Consider the following 20,107-nt stretch of genomic DNA (forward strand, 5'->3'; position numbering starts at 1 on the left):
GCACTACAAGGTGGTGGCTACTACCAGGGGCACTGCATGGGGGAGGACTACTACCAGGGGCACTACAAGGTGGTGGCTACTACTGGGGGCACTGCATGGGGGGGAACCTCCACTGCGGGAACTATATAAGGGGCTTACTATTGGGGGCACTGTAAAAGGGGCACTGCATAGGGGGGCACCCAAAACTATACTCGCTTACCAAAAAATTTGGGCTGGTCGCTGCCAAATATATATATATATATATATATATATATATATATACACACACATACATACACACACACACACACATACTAAATAATATGTATCGACATCTTACAGGGGGTAATACCATGCACACATTAGAGAAGGAGACAGACACACACAGGAGATCTCATACAGGACATCATTTGGGCTCACCTCCCCCTCTCCTGTCTGTTTCCGGAGTGATGAAGAAGTGATGGAGGGTGAAAATTTGCCCCCCCTGATATGTCCCGTCCTCTCCCGGTGCCCCCCGCCCTCAGCAGCTGGGAATAGTCCGCCTGCAGGTGGCACAGGGGTGGTACTCGGGCAGACACGTGTCCTGGATGATCCACAAGTTTTTAAACTGAAGAAAGTTACAAAGTATCAAATCCAGGCAGTGGGCGGGGAGGAGAGTGATACAGTGTGAGCTGTGGGCACAGGGCAGGGCTAAACAGCTGCTGCGCGCAGTGTGTGATATGTACAGTGCCAAATCAAGGGGGGGCGTGGAGGAGGCACATGCCCCCGGGCCCCACCCTTCAAGCGCACATTTATTCTCCCGGCCGCATGATTGGGGGCCGCAGGCCAGACAGCTGGGACTTCTTGTCAATATCACACACAGCAGTAGCATACAGGGGCGTCTTCAGCTGCACACAAACAAACTGCATCTGTTAAGCCAACTGAGAGGGGGTCGCAGTTACTCTGTCATGGACACAGGACCAATCATTAGAAGTTGGCAGACTAGCATCGTCTAATGACATTGAGGACCTCATTCAGAGCCGCTCGCATCCAGCGTAAGTAAATTTTTCAAAGTGATGACATGGGAAGCGATCGCTCTGTGTATGCAGACACCCACTAGCGCACGTCATCTCCAGGAAGTGTATTAAATCATTGGTACATCAAGCACCATCGTAGCGATCACAGCGCTTTAGGTTGCCTTACCCTGCCGCAAGCACTGCGAGGACTTCAGTGTAAAAAAACAGGCTGGTGACGTGTACTATGACGCTGCCTGTTAATTATGCACACCTTAAAAACGGCGTTGAAACACTCAGGCACGCCTGCGTTCGCACCTCTACTCCCCCATTATTAGTGTCCTGTCCCTGTTACCACCCACAAACGGCCTCTCCTGTCACTCATTTCACTCGGCTGCCTTTGCTGAGCGAGCGAGCTGGTTGCGATCGCACAGAGTAGTTCGCGCACGTGCAGAACGATGCGTGCGCATGCTCATTCGCAAACCATCGGGCCGCTTGCGTGCGGCTCTGAATGAGGTCCTGAGTCTGCATTTTGAACTTGATCTTATTGGTCGGGTTTCGTCTGCAGGATCTAATGATTGGCTGCCGTCCTGGAGCTGCTGTAATTGGCCTAAGCAACATTGCCACTTAATGTACAGAAAAGGAAAATAAAAAGGGGGGAGGGGGGGTGTCAGGCAAGAAGGGAGCATTAGCCAGAACAGAGGGGGGAGAGGGGAAATATAACAATTAAAGGGAAAGCTAGAAGAGATCAGACAGATTAGGGAAAGAGCAGGAGCTAAAGCATGGAGGAGAGAGCACATGGGACATAGGAAAGGGGTGGAGGATTCCTGTTTGGTTGGGGGGTTTGGAGTGAGAGTCCTGGATGTATGTACATGCAGCCTCTGGCTCTTTGGCCCTCATTCAGAGCCGTACGCTCTGAGCAGAGCGCACGCTCTGAATGAGGGCCGGGCTCCATTTTCATGGAGCGTCCTCCTGGACGCTCGTATAGCTGTGGGTCACCACCCACAGGCTATACGAGCGTGCATTGTGATGGCCGCGATGGTCGAGACCATCGCGACCATCGAAATTGCGAGCCGGAGCCTGCGGTTGAGGTTTTCAACCGCAAGCTCCGGAGTGATTTTGGCTCTATCAGAGCCAAAATCACTCCCACTGACATCACTAGTGATGTCAGTGGGCCGGCTTTTGACGGGAGGCACGCCCCCGGCACGCCCACCAAAGGGGGCGTGCTGTCAATCAACATTGACAGCACGCCCCCTTTGATCGGACACAACGAGCAAAGGACTTTCCTTCGCTCGTCGCGTCTGGTGCATGCGCACGACGGAGCTCCCTCCGTCGTGCGCATGCTCAGTCCATAACATCGACCCACTTGCGAGCGGACAGCCGCTCGCGAGTGGGTCTGAATCAGGCCCATAATACAGAACCTCCAGATTGAGTTCACCAAAAGAAGGAATTGGATCAGCCAACGGCGCTGGAACCCCTGCAGCCAACGGGTTTCAAGTTTGTGTTTGTGTGAATGTATATTGTTAGTTGAACTTTTTTATATGATTCCACTATGTATGTATGTTAGTATATGAGGAGAGGAGTCAGGATTAATTCGTAAACTGCCCCCCTTCCCTAAAAAAAAAAAAAAAAAAAAAGTCTAGACCAGGGTGAGGTCACACTGGCAGCGGGAAGGGGGGGGTGTCCTGTCACCAGTGGCTGCTGTATCTCTTCCTCGAAGTCAGACACCATCCTCCGGCTTCTTCTATCGGGCAACGTGCAGTGATTTTCCCCACGGGTGGCAGAGCGCTCTCAGGTACCAGCGTGAGCAGTGCAGCCAGTGTGGTCAATGTTTGCCGACCATCGATGGTTTCCTTCCGATGTTAGTGTTTTTACCATTCCATGGCAGTATTCCGATGTTTGCTGCCATCGAATGGTAATCATTCGACGGTGTTCCGATGGTGGTTTCTGTTCTTTAATTCCTAAAGCTGCATACACACACACAACGATTTTGTTACCAACGATTTTATGAACGATTTTCTGTCAGATTATCTATTAGATTTTTAAAGTGTAATGAACGATTTTTTGAACTACAAACGATTTTTGTAACTTTCCTCAAAGAAAATCGTTCAATTGGTCAGCCAGAATGAACTACAAACGGGAACGCGCATGAACGATAATCATTCATCGTTATAACTTAGAAACTGAACAATTTTTTCAACGATTGAACGATAACGATCTCATAGTTAAATCGTTCAAAAATTGTTACGTGTGTACGCACCTTAAGATCTCTGCCTCCCCAGGCTGCTGTGTGCTGTGTCTCTGCCTCCCCTGGCTGCTGTGTGCTGTGTCTCTGCCTCCCCTGGCTGCTATGTGCTGTGTCTCTGCCTCCCCTGGCTGCTATGTGCTGTGTCTCTGCCTCCCCTGGCTGCTATGTGCTGTGTCTCTGCCTCCCCTGGCTGCTGTGTGCTGTGTCTCTGCCTCCCCTGGCTGCCGTGTCTCTGCCTCCGCTGGCTGCTGTGTGCCGTGTGTCTGCCTCCCCTGGCTGCAGTGTGCCATGTCTCTGCCTCCCCTGGCTGCTGTGTGCCGTGTCTCTGCCTCCCCTGGCTGCTGTGTGCTATCTCTGCCTCCCCTGGCAGCTGTGTGCCGTGTCTCTGCCTCCCCCGGCTGCTGTGTGCCGTGTCCCTGCCTCCCCTGGCTGCTGTGTGTCGTGTATAAGCCTCCCATGGCTGCTGTGTGCTGTCTCTCTGCGTCCCATGGCTGCTGTGTGCCGTCTCTCTGCCTCCCCCGGCTGCTGTGTGCCGTGTCTCTGCCTCCCCTGGCTGCTGTGTGCCATGTCTCTGCCTCCCCTGGCTGCTGTGTGCCGTGTCTCTGCCTCCCCTGGCTGCTGTGTGCCGTGTCTCTGCCTCCCCTGGCTGCTGTGTGCCGTGTCTCTGCCTCCCCTGGCTGCTTTGTGCCATCTCTCTGCCTCGCCCGGCTGCTGTGTGCTGTGTCTCTGCCTCCCCTTGCTGATGTGTGCTGTCTATCTGCCTCCCCTGGCTGCTGTGTGCCGTCTCTCTGCCTCCCCTGGCTGCTGTGTGCCATGTCTCTCCCTCCCCTGGCTGCTGTGTGCTGTCTCTCTGCCTCCCCTGGCAGCTGTGAGCCGTCTCTCTGCCTCCACTGGCTGCTGTGTGCCGTGTCTCTGCCTCCCCCGGCTGCTGTGTGCTGTGTCTCTGCCTCCCCCAGCTGCTGTGTGCTGTGTCTCTGCGTCCCCTGGCTGCTGTGTGCTGTGCCTCCCCTGGCTGCTGTGTGCTGTGCCTCCCCCGGCTGCTGTGTGCCATCTCTCTTCCTCCCCTGGCTGCTGTGTGCCATCTCTCTGCCTCCCCCGGCTGCTGTGTGCCGTCTCTCTGCCTCCCCTGGCTGCTGTGTGCCATGTCTCTCCCTCCCCTGGCTGCTGTGTGCTGTCTCTCTGCCTCCCCTGGCAGCTGTGAGCCGTCTCTCTGCCTCCACTGGCTGCTGTGTGCCGTGTCTCTGCCTCCCCCGGCTGCTGTGTGCTGTGTCTCTGCCTCCCCCAGCTGCTGTGTGCTGTGTCTCTGCCTCCCCTGGCTGCTGTGTGCTGTGCCTCCCCTGGCTGCTGTGTGCTGTGCCTCCCCCGGCTGCTGTGTGCCATCTCTCTTCCTCCCCTGGCTGCTGTGTGCCATCTCTCTGCCTCCCCCGGCTGCTGTGTGCCATGTCTCTGCCTACCCTGGCTGCTGTGTGCCGTCTCTCTGCCTCGCCCGGCTGCTGTGTGCTGTGTCTCTGCCTCCCCTTGCTGATGTATGCTGTCTATCTGCCTCCCCTGGCTGCTGTGTGCCGTCTCTCTGCCTCCCCTGGCTGCTGTGTGCCATGTCTCTCCCTCCCCTGGCTGCTGTGTGCAGTCTCTCTGCCTCCCCTGGCTGCTGTGAGCCGTCTCTCTGCCTCCCCTGGCTGCTGTGTGCTGTGCCTCCCCCGGCTGCTGTGTGCCATCTCTCTTCCTCCCCTGGCTGCTGTGTGCCATCTCTCTGCCTCCCCCGGCTGCTGTGTGCCGTCTCTCTGCCTCCCCTGGCTGCTGTGTGCCATGTCTCTCCCTCCCCTGGCTGCTGTGTGCTGTCTCTCTGCCTCCCCTGGCAGCTGTGAGCCGTCTCTCTGCCTCCACTGGCTGCTGTGTGCCGTGTCTCTGCCTCCCCCGGCTGCTGTGTGCTGTGTCTCTGCCTCCCCCAGCTGCTGTGTGCTGTGTCTCTGCCTCCCCTGGCTGCTGTGTGCTGTGCCTCCCCTGGCTGCTGTGTGCTGTGCCTCCCCCGGCTGCTGTGTGCCATCTCTCTTCCTCCCCTGGCTGCTGTGTGCCATCTCTCTGCCTCCCCCGGCTGCTGTGTGCCATGTCTCTGCCTCCCCTGGCTGCTGTGTGCCGTCTCTCTGCCTCGCCCGGCTGCTTTGTGCTGTGTCTCTGCCTCCCCTTGCTGATGTGTGCTGTCTATCTGCCTCCCCTGGCTGCTGTGTGCCATCTCTCTGCCTCCCCTGGCTGCTGTGTGCCATGTCTCTCCCTCCCCTGGCTGCTGTGTGCAGTCTCTCTGCCTCCCCTGGCTGCTGTGAGCCGTCTCTCTGCCTCCACTGGCTGCTGTGTGCCGTGTCTCTGCCTCCCCCGGCTGCTGTGTGCTGTGTCTCTGCCTCCCCTGGCTGCTGTGTGCTGTGCCTCCCCTGGCTGCTGTGTGCTGTGCCTCCCCCGGCTGCTGTGTGCCATCTCTCTTCCTCCCCTGGCTGCTGTGTGCCATCTCTCTGCCTCCCCTGGCTGCTGTGTGCCGTCTCTCTGCCTCCCCCGGCTGCTGTGTGCCATGTCTCTGCCTCCCCTGGCTGCTGTGTGCCGTGTCTCTGCCTCCCCTGGCTGCTGTGTGCCGTGTCTCTGCCTCCCCTGGCTGCTTTTTGCCGTCTCTCTGCCTCGCCCGGCTGCTGTGTGCCGTGTCTCTGCCTCCCCTTGCTGATGTGTGCCGTCTCTCTGCCTCCCCTGGCTGCTGTGTGCCATCTCTCTGCCTTCCCTGGCTGCTGTGTGCCGTCTCTCTGCCTCACCCGGCTGCTGTGTGCCGTGTCTCTGCCTCACCCGGCTGCTGTGTGCCGTGTCTCTGCCTCCCCTTGCTGATGTGTGCCGTCTCTCTGCCTCCCCCGGCTGCTGTGTGCCATGTCTCTGCCTCCCCCGGCTGCTGTGTTCCTTGTCTCTGCCTCCCCCGGCTGCTGTGTGCCGTGTCTCTGCCTCCCCCGGCTGCTGTGTGCCGTCTCTCTGCCTCCCCCGGCTGCTGTATGCCGTGTCTCTGCCTCCCATGGCTGCTGTATGCCGTGTCTCTGCCTCCCCTGGCTGCTGTGTGCCGTGTCTCTGCCTCCCCTGGCTGCTTTGTGCCGTCTCTCTGCCTCCCCTGGCTGCTTTGTGCCGTCTCTCTGCCTCCCCTGGCTGCTGTGTGCTGTGTCTCTGCCTCCCCTTACTGATGTGTGCTGTGCCTCCCCTGGCTGCTGTGTGCTGTGCCTCCCCTGGCTGCTGTGTGCCATCTCTCTGCCTCCCCCGGCTGCTGTGTGCCATGTCTCTTCCTCCCCCGGCTGCTGTGTGCCGTGTCTCTGCCTCCCATGGCTGCTGTGTGCCGTGTCTCTGCCTCCCCCGGCTGCTGTGTGCCATGTCTCTGCCTCCCCTGGCTGCTGTGTGCCGTGTCTCTGCCTCCCCTGGCTGCTGTGTGCCGTGTCTCTGCCTCCCCGGCTGCTGTGTGCCGTGTCTCTGCCTCCCCTGGCTGCTGTGTGCCGTGTCTCTGCCTCCCCTGGCTGCTGTGTGCCGTGTCTCTGCCTTCCCCGGCTGCTGTGTGCCGTGTCTCTGCCTCCCCTGGCTGCTGTGTGCCGTCTCTCTGCCTCCCCCGGCTGCTGTGTGCTGTGTCTCTGCCTCCCCTGGCTGCTGTGTGCTGTGCCTCCCCTGGCTGCTGTGTGCCGTGTCTCTGCCTCCCATGGCTGCTGTGTGCCGTGTCTCTGCCTCCCCCGGCTGCTGTGTGCCATGTCTCTGCCTCCCCTGGCTGCTGTGTGCCGTGTCTCTGCCTCCCCTGGCTGCTGTGTGCCGTGTCTCTGCCTCCCCGGCTGCTGTGTGCCGTGTCTCTGCCTCCCCTGGCTGCTGTGTGCCGTGTCTCTGCCTCCCCTGGCTGCTGTGTGCCGTGTCTCTGCCTTCCCCGGCTGCTGTGTGCCGTGTCTCTGCCTCCCCTGGCTGCTGTGTGCCGTGTCTCTGCCTCCCCTGGCTGCTGTGTGCTGTGCCTCTGCCTCCTCTGGCTGCTGTGTGCTGTCTCTCTGCCTCCCCTGGCTGCTGTGTGCTGTGCCTCTGCCTCCTCTGATTGCTGTGTGCTGTCTCTCTGCCTCCCCTGGCTGCTGTGTGCTGTCTCTCTGCCTCCCCTGGCTGCTGTGTGCTGTGCCTCTGCCTCATCTGGCTGCTGTGTGCTGTCTCTCTGCCTCCCCTGGCTGCTGTGTGCTGTGCCTCTGCCTCCCCCGGCTGCTGTGTGCTGTCTCTCTGCCTCCCCTGGCTGCTGTGTGCTGTGTCTCTGCCTCCCCTGGCTGCTGTGTGCCATGTCTCTGCCTCCCCTGGCTGCTGTGTGCTGTGCCTCTGCCTCCTCTGGCTGCTGTGTGCTGTCTCTCTGCCTCCCCCTGCTGCTGTGTGCTGTGGGCCTGATTCAGAGCTGCTCGTTGGCTCTGAGCGATGTTCGCTCAACTGCGCATGATTATGGGTCATAATGCACATGCGTAAACCAGTCATTGCGGTCGGAAATCGTGCTCTCGCAAAACAGCGATGGGCTGCTAATCTGAGTGACAGAATGTACCGTTTGTGGGTGGTAACAGGGGGAAGGCGCTCGAAAACGGGGGAGTGGAGATCCGAACGCAGGCGTGCCAAACGGTCAAAAGGGCGTTTAATGGGAGTACGTAATTAGTAAAGCAGCGTCATCGACCACGTTACTTGGTTGTCTTTTTGCCCGAACTGCTCGCAGTGATAGCGGTAAGAAAATCCTACCATAAGCACTGCGAGCAGTTCAGATGCCTTTCGTTGTTCCTGATTAATCTAATAAATATCGGAGATGACGTGTGATGCGAACGGCAAAGTGGCGTCTTTACAAAATAGCGAACGCATTTTTCATTCGCTCGCTCAGACATAGAGGCGTCAACAAACCGCAAAGAGCGAGCGCTCAATTTAAATAGCCGGCCCCTTTTTTGGAATGACCGTCTGCAAATAGCGTCCGGGTCTGAATCAGGCCCTGTGCCTCTGCCTCTGATAACCTCCCTGGATCATGCTGCTGGGATCGTTGGAGGCCGTCTCTCACTGCCTCAGACCTGTCCCTCCCTCCCCTCTCTGCTAGCTCTGATTGGCTCTCTGAGACAGTGAGAGCCAATCAGTGTGCAGCCGTGGCCCTGCAGCTGCTGTCACTCAGACACGCAGAGTGACAGCTACCAACCATAGTTGCCAAGTCCGCTTATAACAAATGGAATTGGGTTTGTTTTTTTCCCTAGTTGTTTGTCGCTTGTTTTTGGGATTGTTATTTTTTAGGTTACTTTATTTTGGGCACTTGTTGTGGATGAATCATCAGCTCCTCCGCTCAGCAGCAATGAGTCATTCAGTAATAATTGATCTCCTGTTGCTGCCCGGGTGTAATGTGAGAACATTAGAGCAGAGACACCTTTGCGTTGTGTTTATAGCGTCTAATAACACGTGACTTACAGAGACAGAAGAGACTAGAAATCCATCCAGCAGTATTAGACGCACCTGAGATCACACGGAGCAGCCACAGGCACATGTTACTTATATTCTTCACCCACCCATTTATTTCTATCTGTCTGTATTATCTATCTCTCTGCATATGTAGTTATATCATTGGAAATGATCAATAGAAGTGACATTTCCAAATGTGTCTTTTTCTCTTATACCAGACAGTCCTAATCCTAATCTAGAAAAAGAGTATATATGTCTGCGCTTATGTCTACTAAGAAATTGGGTTTACACTCCAAAGCTATCAATCTTAATTTTATTAACAATGAAAATCCACTGATGGTTCCTGGATGAATGAGCGCACCACTGTGTTGTTTTCTGTTCCTAATGCTAATCTATATTATTTATAAGTGGCAATAACAGTGGTCCTATCCGTAAGTATAATCACATAGACCTGGCAAATATCATACGGACTCTACACTGGTTTGGCCTTTTTAGCAGATTGTATAATTGTTATATGTATTTTAATAAAATTATCAAAAAACAATAATGTTTGTGGTTTTAATTAAATTACCCCCACCCACGTACCCCCACATTAAGTTGGGCTTCTTTGGATTGGTTTGGCCTTGTTTTTTACTCATCGGTTGCTTGTTTGTCATTTTAAAGTTGGCAACACTGTTAACAACGTTACACCAGCAGAGATGGGGAGTGAGGGCCTAATTTAGACCCGCTCGCGAGTGCTGAGCGCTCGCAAGCAGGTCGATGTTGGCCCAGTGCGCATGTGCACGACGGAGACAGCTCAGTCGTGTGCATGCGCGAGACCCGGGATAGCGACGGGCAAGCCGTCGCTCTGGGTCTCGTACCAAAGGGGGCGTGCTATCGATGGTGAGTGACAACACACCCCCTTTGGTGGGCGTGCCGGGGGCGTGGCTGCCCAGATGGAGGCGTTCCCACCCTCATCTCAGTAGGCAGGAGCACCCTGGGGCAGGGTAGCTACAGACATCGGTTATTGTGCCCTGGACAGAAACAAGTGAGTGAAGACAGGCCACAGGTGACATCAGTGGCAGAGAGGGGTGAGGTAAAGAAGGTCACAGGGTGGAGAGGAGCACAGATAGGACAGGGGCGAGATGAGAGCGGCACAGGGTAGATTTAGTCACTCTCCAGACAAATTAGGATTTTTTTTTATTTCAAATAAGCCTCACATGGTGGCCACACCCACTTTGCCAAAATTCAGTGAGGACATACCTGCACGCAGGGGGAGTTTCCGAGTACATAGAAACCCCCCTGCCCTTTGCACCATCTACTCGCACCCCCCGCCTCCAGACACCGCAGGGAGGCTCCATATGCTGGGTGCCTGCTGAGATTTTGTTACCAGCGGGCACCCTGCTCCTTCCCCGAAGCGGCAGCTGGAGGCGAGAGCTCACTCCTGACCCCGGGTTCCAGCCCTCGCAGTGAGCACTATGTTAGAGACGGAATGGTCTTTCCCATAGGTCCTAGGAGCGGTCGGACCGGACAGCAGTGGACGCAGGACAGGGGCTGGCTGGCAACTTTTAGCCTGGGGGGCAAATGCGTGCAGGCGGCCCTGGCAGAGGAGTAGCGTGTAGCCAGGGTGCCCGAAAGAACATGCGTGCTACGGCGCCCCCCCCCCCCTCAAGTGTTCTAGGGAGGAGGCGGGTCCATATGGGATTAATGTAAGGTAAAAATAAATATTTGGGCCAGCCCCCTGTCATAGTGCCCATATGCAGTGCCACCCTGTGCCACAGGAGGACACCCTTATGCAGGCCTCGAGTAGTGTCCCCAGTTGTGATCACCCCTATGCAGTGCCCCTTGTGCCCCCAGTAGTAAGCCCCTTATATAGTGCCCCCAGTAGTGGTAACCCTTATGCAGTGCCCCTTAAATAGTGGCCCCAGTTGTAGTCTTCCCCCTATGCAGTACCCCCACTATTGCCCTTTATATAGAGCCCCCAGCAGTGGTCCCTCGATGCAGTGCCCCCAGTGGTAGTCCCCTCCCCCCTATGTAGTGCCCCTAGTAGTAGTCCCCTCCCCTTGTAGTGCCCCTAGTAGTCCCCCCCTGTAGTAGTACCCCCCTTGTAGTGCCCCCAGTAGTAGTAGTCCTGCCCTTGTAGTGCCCCCAGTAGTAGTAGTCCCCCCCTTGTAGTGCCCCCAGTAGTAGTAGTCCTCCCCTTGTAGTGCCCCCAGTAGTATTCCCCCCCTTGTAGTGCCCCCAGTAGTAGTATTCCCCCCCTTGTAGTGCCCCCAGTAGTATTCCCCCCTTGTAGTGCCCCCAGTAGTATTCCCCCCCTTGTAGTGCCCCCAGTAGTATTCCCCCCTAGTGCTCCCAGGAGTCCCCCCTCTTGTAGTGCCCCCAGTAGTAGTCCCCCCCCGCAGTAGAGACATAATAAACATTTTTTTTTTAAAAACACACTTACCTGACTCCTGCTCCTGGTCCCGCCGCCGAGATCAGCTCCTCCATCCGCCACTTTGCATTATGGGAGTGACGCGTCATGGGAGTGACGCGTCACTCCCATCCCATTACCCACTGCGGGAGCCGGAAGATGTCCGGCTCTGGCAGTTGGAGCAGCAGCCGATGAGAGTCTGTCTGACTCTCATCAGCTGCTAAAGCAAACACACAGCTGCCTGCTCCGGCGGCTGTGTGTTTGTGCTGTGTAGCGTCCAGTCAGTGCTACACACACGGTGCAGCTGTGTCACAGTGACACAGTCTTCACCACGGCCCGCATGACGCTGCGGCCCGGGGGGCACATGGCACCCTGCCCCCCAGCCCAGCCCGCCACTGACGCAGGAGCAGGGCTTAAGGTAAGTATTGTGTTTATATTTTTAATTGTACCACTGGGGGCATGACTACTAGGTGCACTATAGGGGGGCATGACTACTGGGGGCACTATAGGGGGGCATGACTACTGGGGGCACTATAGGGGGCATTACCACTGGGGGCACTACTAATGGCTGCATTACTAAAGGTCACATTACTACTGGGGGCACTACTATAGGGGGCATTACCACTAAGTGCATTACTAATGGGTGCACAACTAATGGAGCACTACTAATGGCATTACCACTGGGAGCACTACTAATAAGGGCATTATTACTGGAGGCATTACTACAGGGTGCATTACTAATGGGGACATTGCATAGGGGTTACTGCATAGGGGGCTCCACTACAGGGGGCATTTGTATAATGGGCACTACTGCTGTGGGCATTGTAGAAGGGGCACTACTACTGTGGGCATTGTGTAAATAGGGCACTTCTGTGTGTGATAACATGAATAAGGGACTACTGTGTGGCGTAAATTGCACTGGCAGTTTATTTTTTTTTAAATATATTGTGCATAAGCAAGTTTTATGCCCAGATGCCTTGTTATTTATATTATTTAATGTTATTTATATTAAAACAGTTGAAGTACACAATAAAGTGAATATTGCAGGCTCATTTAGGGTAGACATTTTTTGTCATTGGTTCTGTAACCCAGAGCCATAACTTGACTTTTTGGTACCCTGTGCAAGAAAGAGCATTAGCTCCTCCCCCATCATTTTTAAAATAGGGACATAATGCACCCAAAAAAGGGGCATGGCCTCATGGGGAAGGGCCAGGGAAGAGATAGGGGAGGCCAGGAGATGCTGGGGATAAATAGGGACATAATATAGTGCACCTGAGAGAGGGCCATGGCCTCATGGGGAAGGGCCAGGGAAGAGATAGGAGAGGCCAGGAGATGCTGGGGATAAATAGGGACATAATATAGTGCACCTGAGAGAGGGCCATGGCCTCATGGGGAAGGGCCAGGGAAGAGATAGGAGAGGCCAGGATATGCTGGGATATATAGGGACATAATATAGTGCACCTGAGAGAGGGCCATGGCCTCATGGGGAAGGGCCAGGGAAGAGATAGGGGGGGCAGGAGATGCGGGGGATAAATAGGGACATGATATAGTGCACCTGAGAGAGGGCCATGGCCTCATGGGGAAGGGCCAGGGAAGAGATAGGGGAGACCAGGAGATGCTGGGGATAAATAGGGACATAATATAGTGCACCTGAGAGAGGGCCATGGCCTCAAGGGGAACGGCTAGGGAAAAGATAGGGGAGGCCAGGAGATGCTGGGGATAAATAGGGACATAATATAGTGCACCTGAGAGAGGGCCATGGCCTCATGGGGGAAGAGCCAGGGAAGAGATAGGGGAGGCCAGGAGATGCTGGGGATAAATAGGGACATAATATAGTGCACCTGAGAAAGGGCCGTGGCCTCATTGGGAAGGGCAAGGGAAGAGATAGGAGAGGCCAGGAGATGCTGGAGATAAATAGGGACATAATATAGTGCACCTGAGAGAGCGCCATGGCCTCATGGGGAAGGGCCAGGGAAGAGATAGGGGAGGCCAGGAGATGCTGGGGATAAATAGGGACATAATATAGTGCACCTGAGAGAGGGCCATGGCCTCATGGGGAAGGGCCAGGGAAGAGATAGGGGAGGCCAGGAGATGCTGGGGATGAATAGGGACATAATATAGTGCTCCTGAGAGAGGGCCATGGCCTCATGGGGAACGGCTAGGGAAAAGATAGGGGAGGTCAGGAGATGCTGGGGATAAATAGGGACATAATATAGTGCACCTGAGAGAGGGCCATGGCCTCAAGGGGGAAGAGCCAGGGAAGAGATAGGGGAGGCCAGGAGATGCTGGGGATAAATAGGGACATAATATAGTGCACCTGAGAAAGGGCCGTGGCCTCATTGGGAAGGGCCAGGGAAGAGATAGGAGAGGCCAGGAGATGCTGGGGATAAATAGGGACATAATATAGTGCACCTGAGAGAGGGCCATGGCCTCATGGGGAAGGGCCAGGGAAGAGATAGGGGAGGCCAGGAGATGCTGGGGATAAATAGGGACATAATATAGTGCACCTGAGAGAGGGCCATGGCCTCATGGGGAAGGGCCAGGGAAGAGATAGGAGAGGCCAGGATATGCTGGGATATATAGGGACATAATATAGTGCACCTGAGAGAGGGCCATGGCCTCATGGGGAAGGGCCAGGGAAGAGATAGGGGGGGGCAGGAGATGCTGGGGATAAATAGGGACATAATATAGTGCACCTGAGAGAGGGCCATGGCCTCAAGGGGGAAGAGCCAGGGAAGAGATAGGGGAGGCCAGGAGATGCTGGGGATAAATAGGGACATAATATAGTGCACCTGAGAAAGGGCCGTGGCCTCATTGGGAAGGGCCAGGGAAGAGATAGGAGAGGCCAGGAGATGCTGGGGATAAATAGGGACATAATATAGTGCACCTGTGAGAGGGCCATGGCCTCATGGGGAAGGGCCAGGGAAGAGATAGGGGAGGCCAGGAGATGCTGGGGATAAATAGGGACATAATATAGTGCACCTGAGAGAGGGCCATGGCCTCATGGGGAAGGGCCAGGGAAGAGATAGGAGAGGCCAGGATATGCTGGGATATATAGGGACATAATATAGTGCACCTGAGAGAGGGCCATGGCCTCATGGGGAAGGTCCAGGGAAGAGATAGGGGGGGGCAGGAGATGCTGGGGATAAATAGGGACATAATATAGTGCACCTGAGAGAGGGCCATGGTCTCATGGGGAAGGGCCAGGGAAGATATTGGGGTGGCCAGAAGATGCTGGGTATATATAGGGACATAATATAGTGCACCTGAGAGAGGGCCATGGTCTCATGGGGAAGGGCCAGGGAAGAGATAGGGGAGGCCAGGAGATGCTGGGGATAAATAGGGACATAATATAGTGCACCTCAGAAAGGGCCGTAGCCTCATTGGGAAGGGCCATGGAAGAGATAGGGGAGGCCAGGAGATGCTGGGGAGGGCCATGGCCTAATGGGGAAGAGCCAGGGAAGAGATAGGGGAGGCCGGGAGATGCTGGGGATAAATAGGGACATAATATAGTGCACCTGAGAGAGGGCCATGGCCTCATGGGGAAGGGCCAGAGAAGAGATAGGGGAGGCCAGGAGATGCTGGGGATAAATAGGGACATAATATAGTGCACCTGAGAGAGGGCCATGTCCTCATGGGGAAGCGCCAGGGAAGAGATAGGAGAGGCCAGGAGATGCTGGGGATAAATAGGGACAAAATATAGTGCACCTGAGAGAGGGCCATGGCCTCATGGGGAAGGGCCAGGGAAGAGATAGGAGAGGCCAGGAGATGCTGGGGATAAATAGGGACATAATATAGTGCACCCAAAATAGGGGCATGGCCGCATGGGGAAGGGCCAGGGAAGAGATAGGGGAGGCGAGGAGATGCTGGGGAGGGCCATGGCCTAATGGGGAAGGACCAGGGAAAAGATAGGGAAGGCCAGGAGATGCTGGGGATAAATAGGGACATAATATAGTGCACCTGAGAGAGGGCCATGTCCTCATGGGGAAGTGCCAGGGAAGAGATAGGAGAGGCCAGGAGATGCTGGGGACAAATAGGGACATAATATAGTGCACCTGAGAGAGGGCCATGGCCTCATGGGGAAGGGTCAGGGAAGAGATAGGGGAGGCCAGGAGATGCTGGGGAGGGCCATGGCCTAATGGGGAAGAGCCAGGGTAGAGATAGGGGAGGCCAGGAGAGATGCTGGGGATAAATAGGGACATAATATAGTGCACCTGAGAGAGGGCCATGGCCTCATGGGGAAGGGTCAGGGAAGAGATAGGGGAGGCCAGGAGATGCTGGGGATAAATAGGGACATAATATAGTGCATCTGAGAGAGGGCCATGGCCTCATGGGGAAGGGCCAGGGAAGAGATAGAGGAGGCCAGGAGATGCTGGTGATAAATAGGGACATAATATAGTGCACCTGAGAGAGGGCCATGGCCTCAGGGTGAAGGGCCAGGGAAGAGATAGGAGAGGCCAGGAGATGCTGGGGATAAATAGGGACATAATATAGTTCACCCAAAAAAGGGGCATGGCCTCATGGGGAAGGACCAGGGAAGAGATAGGGGAGGCCAGGAGATGCAGGGGAGGGCCATTGCCTAATGGGGAAGGGCCATGGAATAGATAGGGGAGGCCAGGAGATGCTGGGGATAAATAGGGACATAATATAGTGCACCTGAGAGAGGGCCATGTCCTCATGGGGAAGTGCCAGGGAAGAGATAGGAGAGGCCAGGAGATGCTGGGGATAAATAGGGACAAAATATAGTGTACCTGAGAGAGGGCCATGGCCTCATGAGGAAGGGCCATGGAAGAGATAGGGGAGGTAAGGAGATGCTGGGGATAAATAGGGACAAAATTTAGTGCACCTGAGAGAGGGCCATGGCCTCATGGGGAAGGGCCAGGGAAGAGATAGGGGAGGCCAGGAAATGCTGGGGATAAATAGGGACATAATATAGTGCACCTGAGAGAGGGCCATGGTCTCATGGGGAAGGGCCAGGGAAGATATAGGGGAGGCCAGGAGATGCTGGGTATATATAGGGACATAATATTGTGCACTTGAGAGAGGGCCATGGGCTCATGCGGAAGGGTCAGGGAAGAGATAGGGGAGGCCAGGAGATGCTGGGGATAAATAGGGACTTAATATAGTGCACCTGAGAGAGGGGCATGGCCTCATGGGGAAGGGTAAGGGAAGAGGTAGGGGAGGCCAGGAGATGCTGCGGAGGGCCATGGCCTAATGGGGAAGAGCCAGGGAAGAGATAGGGGAGGCCGGGAGAGATGCTGGGGATAAATAGGGACATAATACAGTGCACCTGAGAGAGAGGGCCATGGCCTCATGGGGAAGGGTCAGGGAAGAGATAGGGGAGGCCAGGAGATGCTGGGGATAAATAGGGACATAATATAGTGCATCTGAGAGAGGGCCATGGCCTCAAGGGGAAGGGCCAGGGAAGAGATAGAGGAGGCCAGGAGATGCTGGGGATAAATAGGGACAAAATATAGTGCACCTGAGAGAGGGCCATGGCCTCATGGGGAAGGGCTAGGGAAGAGATAGGAGAGGCCAGGAGATGCTGGGGATAAATAGGGATATAATATAGTGCACCCAAAAAAGGGGCATGGCCTCATGGGGAAGGGCCAGGGAAGAGATAGGGGAGGCCAGGAGATGCTGGGGAGGGCCATGTCCTAATGGGGAAGGGCCAGGGAAGAGATTGGGGAGGCCAGGAGATGCTGGGGATAAATAGGGACAAAATATAGTGCACCTGAGAGAGGGCCATGGCCTCATGGGGAAGGGCCAGGGAAGAGATAGCGGAGGCCAGGAGATGCTGGGGATAAATAGGGACATAATATAGTGCACCTGAGAGAGGGCCATGGCCTCATGGGGAAGGGCCAGGGAAGAGATAGGAGAGGCCAGGAGATGCTGGGGATAAATAGGAACAATTTATAGAGCACCTGAGAGAGGGCCATACCCTCATGAGGAAGGGCCAGGGAAGAGATAGTAGAGGCCAGGAGATGCTGGGGATAAATAGGGACATAATATAGTGCACCTGAGAGAGGGCCATGGCCTCATGAGGAAGGGCCAGCGAAGAGATAGGGGAGGCCAGGAGATGTTGGGGAGAAATAGGGACAAAATATAGTGCACCTGAGAGGGGGCCTTGGCCTCATGAGGAAGGGCCAGGGAAGAGATAGTGGAGGCCAGGAGATGCTGGTGATAAATAGGGACATAATATAGTGCACCTGAGAGAGGGCCATGGCCTCATGGGGAAGGGCCAGGGAAGAGATAGTAGAGGCCAGGAGATGCTGGGGATAAATAGGGACAAAATATAGTGCACCTGAGAGAGGGCCATGGCCTCATGGGGAAGGGCCAGGGAAGAGATAGCGGAGGCCTGCAGATGCTGGGGATAAATCGGGACATAATATAGTGCACCTGAGAGAGGGCCTTGGCCTCATGGGGAAGGGCCAGGGAAGAGATAGGGGAGGCCAGGAGATGCTGGGGATAAATAGGGACATAATATAGTGCACCTGAGAGGGTGCCTTGGCCTCATGGGGAAGGGCCAGGGAAGAGATAGGAGAGGCCAGGAGATGCTGGGGATAAATAGCGACATAATATAGTGCACCTGAGAGAGGGTCATGGCCTCATGAGGAAGGGCCAGGGAAAAAATAGGGGAGGCCAGGAGACGCTGGGGATAAATAGGGACATAATATAGTGCACCTGAGAGAGGGCCATGGCCTCATGGGGAAGGGCCAGTGAAGAGATAGGGGAGGCCAGGAGATGCTGGGGATAAATAGTGCACCTGAGAGAGGGCCATGGCCTCATGGGGAAGGGCCAGGGAAGAGATAGGGGAGGCCAGATGATGCTGGGGATGAAATAAGAGGAAGCTACAAGTGAGAATGATACTGAACAGAAACTTCACAGGTCCAAACAGTGCCCCCTGCCCTGTGCCATCGCACTGGTCGCACTACAGCCCTGCTCTAAGCAATTATTTGGAAACCCCCCTTTCAAAATCCTGCATTTGCCACTGGAGGGGAGGGTAGGGGTGCAGTAGGCATGCTTTGGGCAACAAGGCTCCATGCTACGCCTCTGGCTGTGCTGCCCTTTATTTACACTTTATACATAATCCAGTTCCCTGTCCCTTTAACCAGACCTGGTTAATTCAATTAGCTGCTCATCTAGGATCTTGCCATTCATGGTGCTGGTGGTGGTGAGGGTGGGGTGGCAGTGGGGCAAGGGGGGTCTGTTTCCTTTTCAACCTTTACACCATTCATTCTGAGTTAGTAGATTCATCATTATATCTCCCAGACAAGGAATCTTCCAGGAGACCTGCACCTGAGCCTAACCCCCTCTCCAGACTGAGGTCAGTTCCAGACAGAGGGGCCTGATCCAGCAAGGATTGCAGTTGCCAATATAATGTTTCATTATCACTTGGACCAGGTTCGAATTAGATCAGAGAGGCAAGCAATGTGTTTCCCTTTTTAACAGACAAAAAGAGGAGGGTCCAACACTATTTTATTTGGAGACAGAAACCATTGACACTATACAGCAACACAATACCAAATTAGGACGAAATTTAGTTCAGTAATGAAAACCAATTAACCAATCCAATTAGAGGACAGCTAGGAAATATTAATTTCATTCAGTTACAAGCAAAAAATCCTGCAATATACCGGAATGTAGCATGGAAGGAAATCCTAGCATGAATTTGTACTGGGAACATGCAGATGACTTTAGCTGTCAGCATAGCGGATTGTGAAAATGACATTAGTCCAGGGCAATATGTCTATATCACATACAATAAAAATCTGTTACCCAGTTAAGTCCAGGCATGCAAGAAAAAGGATTAGCAATATAATATTGTGGCCGGAGGCCGACCACACGTGATTAAAATGGCTGCCGCGGCATTGAGCTGATTAACCCTCAAGCCATTGCGCCATTTTTAAAAGGACAGTGTAAAAACACACGGCACATGGTTTATAATAAACTGTATTAAAGTCTATATGTATTGCTGTAATGCACTGCAGCTGATCTGCAATGCATTAGTGCATGATGCAACGTATATTTAATAGGCTATGCACTATATGGTTTAAATGTATATATTGTAGAGAAAATGCACTTATTGAATATATGTCTGTATAAGGCATGACCAGCCTCTGTGTCTGCAGATACTAGATGCTGATTGTCATTCCCTTAGCAGGAGGTGTGATGAATAGGGTGACTGGAAGTTCACTGTGTGAAAGTGTGAATGGTGTCATATAGCCAAACACTTCATGTACAGAACTTCCTTTTGAAAAGACAATTTGTTTTTAAGAAGATCCTTTTGGATGCCACTTCTAAAAGCTGAATGTGTTAAGGTTGGAAATGCCAAATTGATTGATAAGGATAAATGTCATTTACCATTTCCTGTGACATGTTATATCAACATTTTAGGAGACAGTATAATGTATGATAAATCAGTTTGGGTGGTGGATTAGGAAGGAAGATATTGAGAGACTCCTTTGAAATGTAATATGTTGTTAATTTATGTTTTCTGAGCTAGAATGATTGGCTAGAAGGAGCACAGGGTGGATTTTCCCCCCTGTGATGATGTGTGTAAGACATGACATAAAAAGAGGGACTGTGAGCCCTGTATGTGGTACAACCCTGTAACTTCTGTGTGGAGGAGACCTGCTGATAAGATTCCTGTATGTGGTACATCTTTGGAAATCCTTTGTGGAGAATTGCTGTTTGATTTCTGTGTGATATTCCCCTTCAGGCGGAAGGGAAGGTCTTCTTTAAGACATTGAGCAAATAAACACCGTTTGCCTTTACTTCAATTGCCTCAATCCTGCGACCAACAGAATTGCGCAAACGCTATTCCGTTCTCCTGCTGTTCTGGGTAAGAGCTCTGCAGCTACCGTGCAGACCTGGTCCATTGCGAGGGATCAGGTGGGAACAGCCGACACCAAACAGGAGGTGTGTCAGCAGTTAATCAAACGCATACACAGCAGAAGCGGTTCCAGGTTCCGAGGCAGGAGCCTGAGTGTACCTAATAAGCGGTTCCAAACGCCGATGGTAGAGTTTGGTGGTGGCAGCATCATTAAACACCCATGG

Source organism: Taudactylus pleione, unplaced genomic scaffold (genome assembly GCF_031769625.1).
Source record: "Taudactylus pleione unplaced genomic scaffold, aTauple2 ptg000257l, whole genome shotgun sequence".
NCBI lineage: Eukaryota > Metazoa > Chordata > Amphibia > Anura > Myobatrachidae > Taudactylus > Taudactylus pleione.